The sequence below is a fragment of the Procambarus clarkii genome, chromosome 21 (assembly GCF_040958095.1).
Source record: "Procambarus clarkii isolate CNS0578487 chromosome 21, FALCON_Pclarkii_2.0, whole genome shotgun sequence".
NCBI classification, from domain to species: Eukaryota; Metazoa; Arthropoda; class Malacostraca; order Decapoda; family Cambaridae; genus Procambarus; species Procambarus clarkii.
Window position 1 is genome coordinate 2,608,377 of NC_091170.1, and position 13,557 is coordinate 2,621,933.

Sequence of the window (13,557 nt, forward strand, 5' to 3'; positions counted from 1 at the left end):
CACATTACAATTTGTATGTGTCAAAATGCAATATTTATATTTTATAATTATACCATATGAGAGAATGTCTGTCTGTTCAAAGTTGGGGGCCAAATTTTTCATATAAAAAAATAGTTTTATAGCAATCTGCCACATTATTCATTAATTTGTGAAAATTGACATAAAATTCCAGCTGTGAATAATTTGCCTTTACTCACATTAAACAGACAATTCTCCCACAGCGTCAAAAGTTTCTCAAGCAAACTGCTGTATACCAGAGTAAGAGTAACTATTGTTTGTTTAGTTCTTCACACCACTGAGCTGCTCCCACTGCCGACCACCCACACATAACACTATTGTAAGACAGAGGGACAGAAAAACATAGAGAGAGAGACACACACAGAAACTCAGAAACAGAAACACATCTAGACAGATAGACAGAGAGAGGCAGAGATAAAGATAGAAGAAGAGAATGAGACACACAGTAGTTAAAGGGATGGATGGATAGAGGAAGATGCGGATTAATAAATAGATCAGCCGTAGTAGCCGCCATGAGGGTTCTAACCAATGTGCTGTGAGTTACCAGGCACACATTCCAGACGGCTAGGCCACGACATGGTCAAAACAATTGCAACCCTGGGTACTACTGCACCTTCTTGGACTCCTGAGCCTTCCATTGACGCCGATGCAGGGTGTCAGACAATCCACCACATGCACTCTGGCTCAGTCATCTTGGAATGTTCTACCTCTGACGCTCTTCCTTTAATACACAGAGAGTAATCACACTCTCGTGATGTATCAATGAGAAAATCTGTAGGAGCCGTGGCGAGGGTTCGAACCTATGTGCTGGTTGTTCCCAGGCACACACTCTCTGTGTATTGATAAAGGAGTACCCTGAAGACTGAGCCACAGTGCATGGGGGGGGGGGGGGAATTGAATGAAGCCATTGGTTCGGGTTCAGTGGAAACCTATAGATTTAGGAGCATCAAAATGCTCTGGCAAGGACGTATTCGGCCGCCATTTTAAATTTGGGAGCAATCCTGTGTATAAACTTACCACACAATTAACATTCATTCTTTAACTAAACTAATCTAAAAACTCTATAATTTAAATATCACTAATCCAACGTATAATCCAACACATTCAAGGCCTATCACACCTAAAATGCATACATAAGTGAAGAGTCCCTACATCAGCTGTATGTCAACAAATGCCATTCGATCCCGGTCCATCTGCCACAGTCAGGTGGACCCAGGATCCATCTGGACACAGGATCCATCTGGACCCAGGATCCATGTGGACCCAGGATCCATCTGGACCCAGGATCCATCTGGACCCAGGATCCATCTGGACCCAGGATCCATGTGGACCCAGGATCCATCTGGACCCAGGATCCATGTGGACCCAGGATCCATCTGGACCCAGGATCCATCTGGACCCAGGATCCATCTGGACCCAGGATCTATCTGGACCCAGGATCCATCTGGACCCAGGATCCATCTGGACCCAGGATCCATCTGGACCCAGGATCCATCTGGACCCAGGATCCATCTGGACCCAGGATCCATCTAGACCCAAGATCCATCTGGACCCAGGATCCATCTGGACCCAGGATCCATCTGGACCCAGGATCCATCTGGACCCCGGATCCATCTGGACCCAGGATCCATCTGGACCCAGGATCCATCTGGACCCAGGATCCATCTGGACCCAGGATCTATCTGGACCCAGGATCCATCTGGACCCAGGATCCATCTGGACCCAGGATCCATCTGGACCCAGGATCCATCTGGACCCAGGATCCATGTGGACCCAGGATCCATCTGGACCCAGGATCCATCTGGACCCAGGATCCATCTGGACCCAGGATCTATCTGGACCCAGGATCCATCTGGACACAGGATCCATCTGGACCCAGGATCCATCTGGACCCAGGATCCATCTGGACCCAGGATCCATCTGGCCCCAGGATCCATCTGGACCCAGGATCCATCTGGACCCAGGATCCATCTGGACCCAGGATCCATCTGGACCCAGGATCTATCTGGCCCCAGGATCCATCTGGACCCAGGGTCGTAACATCCTCTCACTGTTGACACCCAACACACAGACAATTATATTTCTCATCAGAGCTCTCTCTGATGAACAGATAAACAGACAGATATAGAGAAACAGAGACAAAGATATCTAGAGACAGAGACTGACAGCAGATTTATGGATGAATAGATGGCAGGAAACATGAATAGACAGATAAGTGGATTGATAGATGCATGGATGCATTGATTGCTGGATGTTTAGGTACAATGATATATAGACGAATATATAGATTGATAGTTAAATGAACAGATATTTGGTTGAATTAATGGATACAAAGTTGATTAGGTGCATGGATAGATAGATGAAAAGAAAGCAAGATGTAGATATAGTGAGATAGATGGATAGAAAGCTAGATGAATAGATATATGGACAGATGGCTGCATTGATGGATGGATAAATGGCTGCACAGGTGGAGAGCAAGATGGATGGAAAGATGGACAGATGTATATAGATAAATGGACAGAGAGGGCAGATGAATGGATAGATGTATGAATAGATAGATGAATGAGTAGATGGATGGATGAGTAGATGGATGGATAGATATTTTCGTATTTTTATTTATTTAGTTATTTTATTTATTTATGTATATATACAAGAGTTCTTACATTCTTCTACACGTCGATAGATGGATAGATGGATGTATAAAGGGAAAGACGGATAGATAGATGTATAGACAAATAAGCAGAGGTGTAGATGTTTGGACAGATGGATAGACGTACAGGTGAACAGAGTGAAAGATAGATAGATGAATATATGGATTGCTATATAGGTAGATTGAAAGATAGATGAATATATATATATATATTCTTAAATATATGATGAGTAGATAGTTAGATAGATGGATAGATTGACCGAGATAGATGGATAGATAGACCGAGATAGAGAGATAGATAGATGGATGCATTGATTATATATATAGATTAATGGCTAAATAATAAGAGAGATAGGTGGATGGACGGATAGATAAATAGAGAGATAGGTGGAAGGATAGATATATGGTCAAATTGGACAGACAGACCTAGGCATCGTTGGATACACATCCAGTATAATATATAGCACAAATTCGGTCAAAATTTCCAAGACTAAGAACCAATAAATGTTCAATATTTATAGACATTTTCACCTGAAATATAAACTCAAAATAAGAATCTTATTGAGTCGAGACACAGTACATATATTGTGTTACGTGCTCCAAAGTGTGAGAGAATATCTGTGTGTGTGTGTCTGGCTGTTTGTCTGTTCGTCGTTGGAGGCCACACAGATGGAGCTAGCGTCATCCATATTGGCAGAAGAAATGGTCTGGGGTACAGGATGAACAATGGATGATTTGGGTTGTCAGAACTCAATAGGTAAGAGCATGTCAGGATCACATTCAGACCCCCTCACACATTTTTGGCAATGCACGCCATCTGTTCAGCTAGATAGAATCAAAACAAACTTTCAGAACAATCGTTTTTTCGTATAGTAATATGTACCATTTTACACTGATTCCGGTAAAATTAACAAATTACCTGCTGTCAATAATTTGTTCGTACTCACATAAAACAGACGATTCTTCCACAACTTTAAAAGTTTTGCAAGACACAACCCTTTATGGGAGTAAGGGGAACTATACATTTTTTAGTATGTCACATAAGCTCTTCTCGCAGGCGATAACTCACACATTACACAAAAATATTGTTGATAAGGAAGAGAGAGACAGACAGACAGTGACCGAGAAATACAAAGACAGAGACACATAGTCAGAAACAGGCAGACACAGAGGCAGAGGGAAGAAATAGAGGCTGATAAACAGAGAAAGAGAGAGCTAGAAAAGAGAGACAGAAAGACATATAAGAGATAGACAGAGAGCAGATATATATATAGATGTATGCATAGAGATGTGGACTGATAGCGTGAAGGATATACTTATGGATAGAGACAGACAGGGGTATGGATAAACAGCTGAATATGATGGATAGATGGATGGGCAGATAAATGGCTTGATAAATACATAAATGAATAGAAAGATGAGATGGTAGCTGGATAAATAGACAGATAGATAGATAGATAGATGGATAGGTGGATAAAGAGATGGATAGATAGATACAATGATAAATATATTTACAGATAGATGAATAGGTATATATATATATGACAGAGAGATAAGTAGATGAATGGATATACTCAGCAAACAAAAAACATTTTTGACCGTTTTTAATTGGTCGCAGAAAGGTGACACTAAAACTATTTATATAATGTTGTTTTAATAACGCATAAAATACATTACTTTCTGTCACTCAAATCGTAGACAGCATGATTTGCTGTCCTAGTCAAATTTGCTGTCAAATCGTAGTCAATTGCAATAGTACAACTGATGATTTAAAACTTTTCTAATTAAAATTAAGTACAAGTACTTTATATGTGTGTGTGTGTGTACTTACCTAGTTGCACTTACCTAATTGTGACTGCGGGATTGATCTCTGGCTTTTTGGTCCCGTCTCTCAACTGTCAGTCATCAGATATACAGGTTCCTGAGCCTATTCAGCTCTATCATATCTACACTTGAAACTGTGTATGGAGTCTACCTCCACAACATCACTTCTTAATGCATTCCATTTGTCAACTACTCAGACGATGAAAAAAATCTTTCTAATGATTCTATGGCTCATTTAGGCACTCAATTTCCACCTGTGTCCCATAGTGTGTGTATGCCCCATGCATTAAATAGTCTATCTTTATCTACCCTATCAATTCATTTGAGAATCTTGTATGTAGAGATCATGTCCCCCATAACTCCTCTACCTCCCAGTGACTTGAGGTTTAATTCCCATAGTCTCTCCTCGTAGCTCATACCCCTCAGTTCGGGTATTAGTTTAGTGACATACTTTTGAAACTTTTCCAATTTAGTCTTATGCTTGAGTAGATATGAACTCCACACTGGAGCCGCAAATTCCTGGATTGGTCTGACATATGTGGTATATAAAGTTCTGTATGGTTCCTCACACAAGATTCTAAAGTCCTTTCTTATATTGGCTAATCTGGCATATGCCACTGATGTTTTTCTCTTGATATGGGCTTCAGGAGACAGGTCTGGCGTGATATCAATCCCCAAATCTTTCTCTCTGACTCTTGAAGAATTTTATCTCCCAAATGATACCTTGTGTCTGGTGTCCTGGTCCTTACACCTATCTTCATTACATTACATTTGCTTGGGTTAAATTCTAACAACCATTTGTTCGAAAATTCCTTCAGCTTGTCCAGGTCATCTTGAAGCTTCAAGCTGTCCTCCTCTGTCTAAATCCTCCTCATAATTTTGGTATCGTCAGCAAACATTGAGAGGAATGATTTTATACCCCCAGGGAGATCATTTACGTATATCAGAAACAGGATAGGTCTGAGTACAGAGCCCTGTGGGACTCCACTTGGGACTTCACGCCAATTTGAGGTTTCACCCCTCACTGTAACTCTTTGCTTCCTATTGCTTAGGTACTCCCTTATCCACTGGAGTACGGTACCAGTTTCTCAAGCCTGTTTCTCCAGATTATGCATCAACCTCTTATGGGGTACTGTGTCAATGGCTTTCCGACAGTCCAAGTAAATGCAGTCTGCGCATCCATCTCTTTCTTGTTTAATCTTTGGCACCTAATTGTAGAATTTTATTAAGCCTGTAAGGCGAGATTTAACTTCCCTAAACCCATTTTTATGGGTTGTCACGGAATCCCTTCTCTCCAGATGCGTTACTAGGTTGTTTATAATAATCTTCTACATCACCTTGCATGGTATACAAGCTATGGATGGTAGGCTTTGTGGGTTGGAAGTGTTATTGTAAGAGGGGGTGAGGGTGAGAGAAGGTTGGGGGTGTTTCCCAGTGGAGGGCATAATGTTGTCACATGTAGGTACCAAAACACTAGTCCCAAATGAGCGTCTTTGATCATTTGTCTTTATGTCTTTTGAGGTTCGTTTCCATATTTTCACTAATATCCACCAAAAATAATATATTGCAAGAACACTGTACATGGTATGATTAACTGACTAATTAGGAGGCACTTACCACCAAGTCAACATCCCAAAGTACAACTAGGTGTTAAGAAGCATTGTTTATGTCTTGTTTACGTCCCTGTAGGCCCGTTGATGTTCACGCCGCTGCCAGGCATAGATCACTCCAAATTCCTGCTATATATCACCAGTAATCGGCCTCTTGTTCCCCTTAGCCCGGTACAGCTCTAACGCTACACGTTTTGCCTATCTTCTTCACTATTCTGTTCACTATTTGCTTTAATCTTCACTATCACATCTAGTTACGTACTCTCTGACCAAGCGATGGCGGCAATGAGTCTGTCGTGGAACTGATGTCGTACATTGATCTTGACTAATTTGTTCTATCGGACACAATCTATGAAACTGCTGTTTTCTAAACAGTGCGTTTCACTTCATAATATCATTACGCAACGAATTTTCTTTGTATCCCTCTGATGTCCCAAATTATGAAGACATTTAGATGAGCAAACTGCACATGTCCACCCTCCCTACACCGTTCTTAGCAACAGCGTGTTTTGGTCTGTGTGTTTTGGTTTTGTGTGTTTTGGTCTGTGTGTGTTTGGTCTGTGTGTGTTTGGTCTGTGTGTGTATGTGTGTTTGGTCTGTGTGTGTGTGTGTGTGTTTGGTCTGTGTGTGTGTTTGGTCTGTGTGTGTGTTTGGTCTATGTGTGTTTGATCTGTGTGTATGTTTGGTCTGTGTGTATGTTTGGTCTGTGTGTGTGTTTGGTCTGTGTGTGTGTTTGGTCTGTGTGTGTGCTTGATCTGTGTGTTTGGTCTGTGTGTGTATTTGGTCTGTGTGAATGTTTGGTCTGTGTGTGTGTTTGGTCTGTGTGTATGTTTGGTCTGTGTGTGTGTGTTTGGTCTGTGTGTATGTTTGGTCTGTGTGTGTGTGTTTGGTCTGTGTGTATGTTTGGTCTGTGTGTGTGTGTTTTGTCTGTGTGTGTGTTTGGTCTGTGTGTGTGTGTTTGGTCTGTGTGTGTGTGTTTGGTCTGTGTGTGTGTGTGTTTGGTCTGTGTGTATGTGTTTGATCTGTGTGTGTGTTTGGTCTGTGTGTGTGTGTGTTTGGTCTGTGTGTGTGTGTTTGATCTGTGTGTGTGTATTCACCTAGTTGCATTCACTTAGTTGTACTTGCGGGGTTTGAGCTCTGCTTTTCCGGCCCGCCTCTCAAGTGTCAGTGTTACGGCCCTACTGGGTCACAACCGGGTTCTTTTCTGGTGTTATTAGAATTTGGGAATCCGGCCCCAAGTCAGTAGAGGCTTTCAAGGGATGTGTTCCGTAACGCAAGTTAAATTAAAGGGGGAGGGATACAAATGCTCTGATTTATATATATATTCTCACCACCACCATATAAATAAATATATAACAATCACACAGGGTTTATAAACACACTTTAATGTACAGAGTTGTCTTCCTCTGAAGACACAGGATGCTCCACGGTGCGCACTTTGAGTAGCCCAGGTTCTCTTCTTCGGCCCACGATGAATCCTCTTGGATTCTCTCTGCAAATCTACCCTGGCCACAGGCCAGCCAAATCACAGTCCCACTGGGTGCTCCGTCGTGGGGGCCTTCAACCACAATCCAGCCTGTAGCTGGCAGGCTCCGATCAGCTCCGCTGTGTAGGCCACTCCACGACCGATACTAGGGTTGCGAGCCCTAGGCAGAAGCCTCGTGTGATTCCGCTGATCACTCTCCTCTCTCAGCACCACAGTGGCTAGTCTCATCCACCAGCCAGCCCTGGATAAGGCGATTCCTGATACTGCCACGTCACAGGCAGGCTAACACTCTCAGCAGTGTTCGTCCGGGGATGACTCACAGCTTCTTCAGCAAACTCGTGGAGAGACCTTGGCTGCCTTGGGTAGACTGATCCATTGTCCAATACAGCAGTCCCAGGTCGACTCTGTAATCAGACACGTCATTAATACTGGGACTAGGGAACCTCACTTACAGGCTTAGACACAAACGTCCACCTCTCTGCTCCATAGATGGCATTGCTGTCTAAGCGCCACCTCACCAGAGGTCAGCAGCGGCTATGTTATGAGCTGATTAAGACGGGAATCCAGCACCTGTGGCCGGTATATCCCGTCCTCACTAGATGGCGTTGTCCATTTGGAGTGAGTTTCGGGAGCGGACTCACAGATGGCGTTGTCGTCACTGCCCCGTGCTCGGACGCTGGACTCGGGTCCTTAACAGTCAGTCAATCAACTGTTACTAACTACTAATTTTTTCTCTTCTACAACACACACACACACACACATCCAGGAAGCAGCCCGTAACAGCTGTCTAACTCCTAGGTACCTATTTACTGCAAGGTAACAGGGGTTTCAGGTTGAAAGAAACTCTGCCCCTCTGTTTTCACCGACGGCCGGGATCGAACCTGCACCCTGGGATTACGAGTCCCAAGCGCTGTCCATTCAGCCCCAAGGCCCCTGTGAGTACCTACATAGTTGCATACTCCAGGATTGGTGTTTCATATGTGGTATGCATGGTTCTCAACGATTCCCTACTCAGGTTCCTGAAGGCTGTTCTGATGTTAGCCAGCCTCTCATATGCCGCAGATGTAATTCTTTTTATATGGGCTTCAGAGGACAAGTTTGGTGAGATATCATCTCCTAGATCTTTCTCTCTGTCCGTTTCAAGAAGTACTTCATCTCCTATTCAATACCCTGTGTCTGGCCTCCTGTTTCCACCGCCTAGATTAATTACCTTACATTTACTCGGGTTGAACTTCAGTAGCAATTTATTGGACCATTCATTCAGTCTCTCTAGGTAATCTTGTTGCCTCCTACTATCATCCTCTGTTTTAATCATCCTCATAATTTTTGTATCATCGGCAAACAATGAAAGGAACGATTCTATACCATCTGAAAGATCATTTACATATATCAGAAACAGTATAAGTCCAAGGACTGAACTTTGAGGGATTCCACTGGTGACACCTCGCCAATCTGAGACCTCACCCCTTCACAGTGTCTTATGTTGCTTAGGTACTCCCTTATCCAATGGAGTACCTTCCTTTACACTCCTGCCTGCCTCTCCAGCTTTTTCCCTTGCCTCTTTTGTGGTACTGTGTCAAAGGCTTTCTGGCAATCCAAAAATATGCAGTCTGCCCACCCTTCTCTTTCTTGCCAGATTTTGGTTGCCTGATCGTAGATTTAAATTAATCCTGTGAGGACTTGACATCCCTGAACCCATGTTCATGCTGTGTTACAAAGTTCTTTCGCTCCAGATGTTTCACTAACTTTTTTCGCACAATCTTCTTCATCATCTTGCATGGTATGCAAGTTAGGGACACTGGCCTGTAGTTTAGTGCCTCATGTCTATCCCCCTTCTTGTATATACGGACTACATTAGCCATCTACCAAATTTTTGGTAGTTCCCCTGTTACCAAGGATTTGTTATACACTGTGGAGAGTGGCAGGCACTGTGCTTCTGCTCCTTCCTTTAGTATCCAAGGGGAGATTCCATCTGGGCCTATAGCTTTTGTCGCATCCAAATCTAGTAAAAGATTCCTTACATCCCCACTGGTAATCTCAAACTCTTCGAGGGGTTCCTAGTTAACTATTCCTTCTCTTATCTCTGGAACTTCTCCTTGCTCTACTGTAAAGATCTCCTGGAATTTATTATTCAGTTCCTCGCACACTTCCTTACCGTGGTAGTGAATCTGTCTGCCCTTATCCTCAATTTTATTACCTGATCCTTTACTGTTACTTTTTCTCCCGATATGGCTGCGCAACAATTTAGGTTGAGTCTTTGTCTTGCTTGCAATGTCATTTTTGTATTGCCCTTTTCCCTCTCTTCTCAATGTGACATATTCATTCCTGGTACTCTGGTATCTTTCTCTGCTCTCAAGTACCCTGTTATTCTTATAGTTACTCCACGCCCATTTACTTTGCTGCTTAGCTAGCCTACATCTCTGATTAGACCATAAGTTTCTCATGTACATTTCGTTGTTTTCCTTTTGGACCAGGACAAACTTGTCGGCTGCCTCCTTACACTCCTGCGTAACGTAATCCATCATGTCTTGGGCCGTCTTTCCCCTAAGCTCTGTTTCCCATGTTATATCTGTTATGATTTTTCTGATCTCCTCATAGTTTTTCTTTCGGAATGCCAGCCTTTTGTTTTCAGTTCCAGTTTCCCTCCTCGAGTTCAATAACCCTTCTTCAGCCAGATACTCAAAGGTCAGTACACTTTGGTCGCTCATTCCTACCAGGGCCTCGAAACCGATTTTTCTTATGCCGGAGTCGTTCAGAGTGAAGACTAGGTCGAGTCTCGCTGGTTCATCGTTTCCTCTCATCCTTGTGGGTTCCCTGACATGCTGGCTTAAAAGGTTTCTTGTCGCCACCTCCAATAGTTTGGCTCTCCATGTATCCTCACCTCCATGCGGTTCCTTGTTCTCCCAGTCTATCTTTCCATGATTGAAGTCCCTTATGATGAGCAGATACGATCTATTTCTACAGGCAACAGAGGCTGCCCTCTCAATTATAGTGCTAACTGCCATGTTGTTCTTGTCATACTCTTACTTGGGTCTTCTGTCATTTGGTGGGAGATTATATATCACTGCTACTACTACTCTTGGTCCTCCCATTGTCATGGTGCCTGTTATATAATCTCTGAATCCCTCGCATCCCTGGAAAACCATAGCCTTGAAACTAAACTCCTTTCTCATTAGTAGGGCCACTCTGCCTCCTACCCTTCCTTCCTTCTCTTTCCTTATTTCAGTGTAATCCTGGGGAAACACCGCATTCGTCATGATTCCTGAGAGTTTTGTTTCTATGAGTATGATTACATCTGTGGATCACTTCTTGTGCTCTTTCCAGTAGTTCACTTGCCTTGCTTGTAATCCCATCTATGTTCGAGTACATCACCCTGAAACTGACTCTCTTCTGCCCTTCCTCAGATTCTGTTGACTCCCATTAAGCAGGGAAACAGGGAGGGTCCAGGGTGTGAGGGCCTAGAAAGCAGGACCTGCGGGATCTGGGGTGGGCGGGGTCTGGAGGATCTGGATAGGGAGGGTGGAGGAGTATGTAAGACTTCAGGGGGTCAGAAGAAAAAAGAGGGCTGGGGGGGTGGGGGAGTACGAGGCTTTGGGGGAGGGTGCGAAGGGAAGACATGTGAGAGTCCTATCATTTTCGCATCTTCTGTACGTGCTAAAAACGACATTTCATTGTTAAGGGCACGTTTTAAATTACGTTTAATATACGTCTTTTGAGAATTTGAAAAGACGAGAGAGAGAGAGAGAGAGAGAGAGAGAGAGAGAGAGAGAGAGAGAGAGAGAGAGAGAGAGAGAGAGAGAGAGAGAGAGAGAGAGAGAGAGAGAGAGAGGAGAGAGAGAGAGAGAGAGAGAGAGAGAGAGAGAGAGAGAGAGAGAGAGAGAGAGAGAGAGAGAGAGAGAGAGAGAGAGAGAGAGAGAGAGAGAGAGAGAGAGAGAGAGAGAGAGAGAGAGAGAGAGAGACAAAGAGAGAAAGAGAGAGAGAGAGAGGGGGAGGAGAGAGAGAAAGAGAGAAAGAGAGAGAGAGAGAGAGAGAGAGAGGGGGGGAGGAGAGAGAGAAAGAGAGAAAGAGAGAGAGAGAGAGAGAGAGAGAGAGAGAGAGAGAGAGAGAGAGAGAGAGAGAGAGAGAGAGAGAGAGAGAGAGAGAGAGAGAGAGAGAGAGAGAGAGAGAGAGAGAGAGAGAGAGAGAGAGAGAGAGAGAGAGAGAGAGAGAGAGAGAGGGGGGGGGAGGAGAGAAAGAGAGGAGAGAGGGGGATGTAAGAGGAGAGAGAGGAGAGAGAGAGAAAGAGAGGCGACTGGGGGGAGAGAGAGGAAGGGAGAGATAAGAAAAAGAAAGAGAGAAGTAGAATAGAGAGAGAGAGAGAGAGAGAGAGAGAGAGAGAGAGAGAGAGAGAGAGAGAGAGAGAGAGAGAGAGAGAGAGAGAGAGAGAGAGAGAGAGAGAGAGAGAGAGAGAGAGAGAGAGAGAGAGAGAGAGAGAGAGAGAGAGAGAGAGAGAGAGAGAGAGAGAGAGAGAGAGAGAGAGAGAGAGAGAGAGAGAGAGAGAGAGAGAGAGAGAGAGAGAGAGAGAGAGAGAGAGAGAGAGAGAGAGAGAGAGAGAGAGAGAGAGAGAGAGAGAGAGAGAGAGAAAGGCAGAGGTAGAGACAGAGAGGCAGAGGCATCTGGGCAGAGGCTGTGGGGAAATTCATTTCAACATGTAATATCATTAAGAAACTCATTAGGACCATAAAAAATGTTATAGGCTCGGTGACCAGTGATCTATGGATCTTTAATAATAAACATATTAATTAATTCGAAATTAATTTAGAGAAGTGGACTGTAAAACTTCTATTTAAAGTAGAGCAATTGCCTTTACATATCTCTTGGGGGGGGGGGGGTAAATTCTATGATGTTAGTCTACACATAATATAGAATCACATAGAATCCTGTACGCGTCTGGCGACACGTGATTCTACAGGCTGACTTACGGTTCCCTTGTAGCTAGCTCCATGCTGAAATATTAATAACATCTAATTTCTACTTGAGTGTATATATTTATGCATTTATTCATGAAATAAGAGTGGATTAGGCATAAGAATTACGCTCACGGGAGTTATTAGGCTTACATGCAACGTAACGACAAGGCAACAACGTATATATAGAATAATGGCCAAAATAGAAAATCAATGGTACTCAGCCTTGCTGGATGCAGTATCCGTAATATGTTGAAGCTGCCGAATCGATCTCAAGCCATTTAATGCACGTTTACTCCTCAATTTCACTGATAATAAGGATCAGCTTCAGGGCACCAAACTAATGGCGTCTCTTTCTGACAAGTCTCCTTGCTAGTGCCGCGCGCCATCTAGCGCCGGATGTTGGAAACTTGTGTAATAATTCGCAATAATCTAATTTCCGAATGGATGGAAACATTACTGACGTTATTTTGCGTCACATTAACGTACTTTAGGTAACAGCATATTGTTTCTCGCTGTGCAAATCATTTAACCTAACTGACGTTAGATGGAAAATATATATTCGTAGTGGAATTTGAGTTTGTTTACTTTGTTTACTGGATCAGATGACCGCAACTGTATGAAACTATTTCCAATAAACGGCTATATATTTTACTAAACAGAAATGAATCAGTTGCCAATCTAAATCCCTTAATAAATTCTACAAGATTAAACATGTTTTAATTCGATTTATAAATATGTGGAATTTATTCTCCCGAGCTGGGTAGCTGAGTCAATCGCCGCCATGAATTCTAGGACAAATCTGGTGTTACTACAAGTCAGTTTATTAGAATTTAATAAAGCTACACTACTGGTTAGTAGTATTAGTAAATTATAATTCTTAGTACAAAAAATACCTCCTATCGAACTAGGGGTTAGTATTTGGGTGTTGGAAATTTTCAACAGAGGCAGAGGGGCAGAGGAAAAGGGGCAGAGGCAGAGGGGCATAAGGGTAGAGACAGCAGGGCAGAGGCAGCGGGTAGA

At 43.2% G+C, this 13,557-nt stretch overlaps 1 protein-coding gene across 1 annotated transcript in view; it reads left to right on the forward strand.

Moving 5' to 3' along the window:
- Positions 1 to 13,557, forward strand: part of LOC138366984 (ankyrin repeat domain-containing protein 29-like) — an 88,357-nt gene that overhangs the window by 26,134 nt on the left and 48,666 nt on the right. The gene's annotated exons all lie outside the window — the stretch shown is intronic.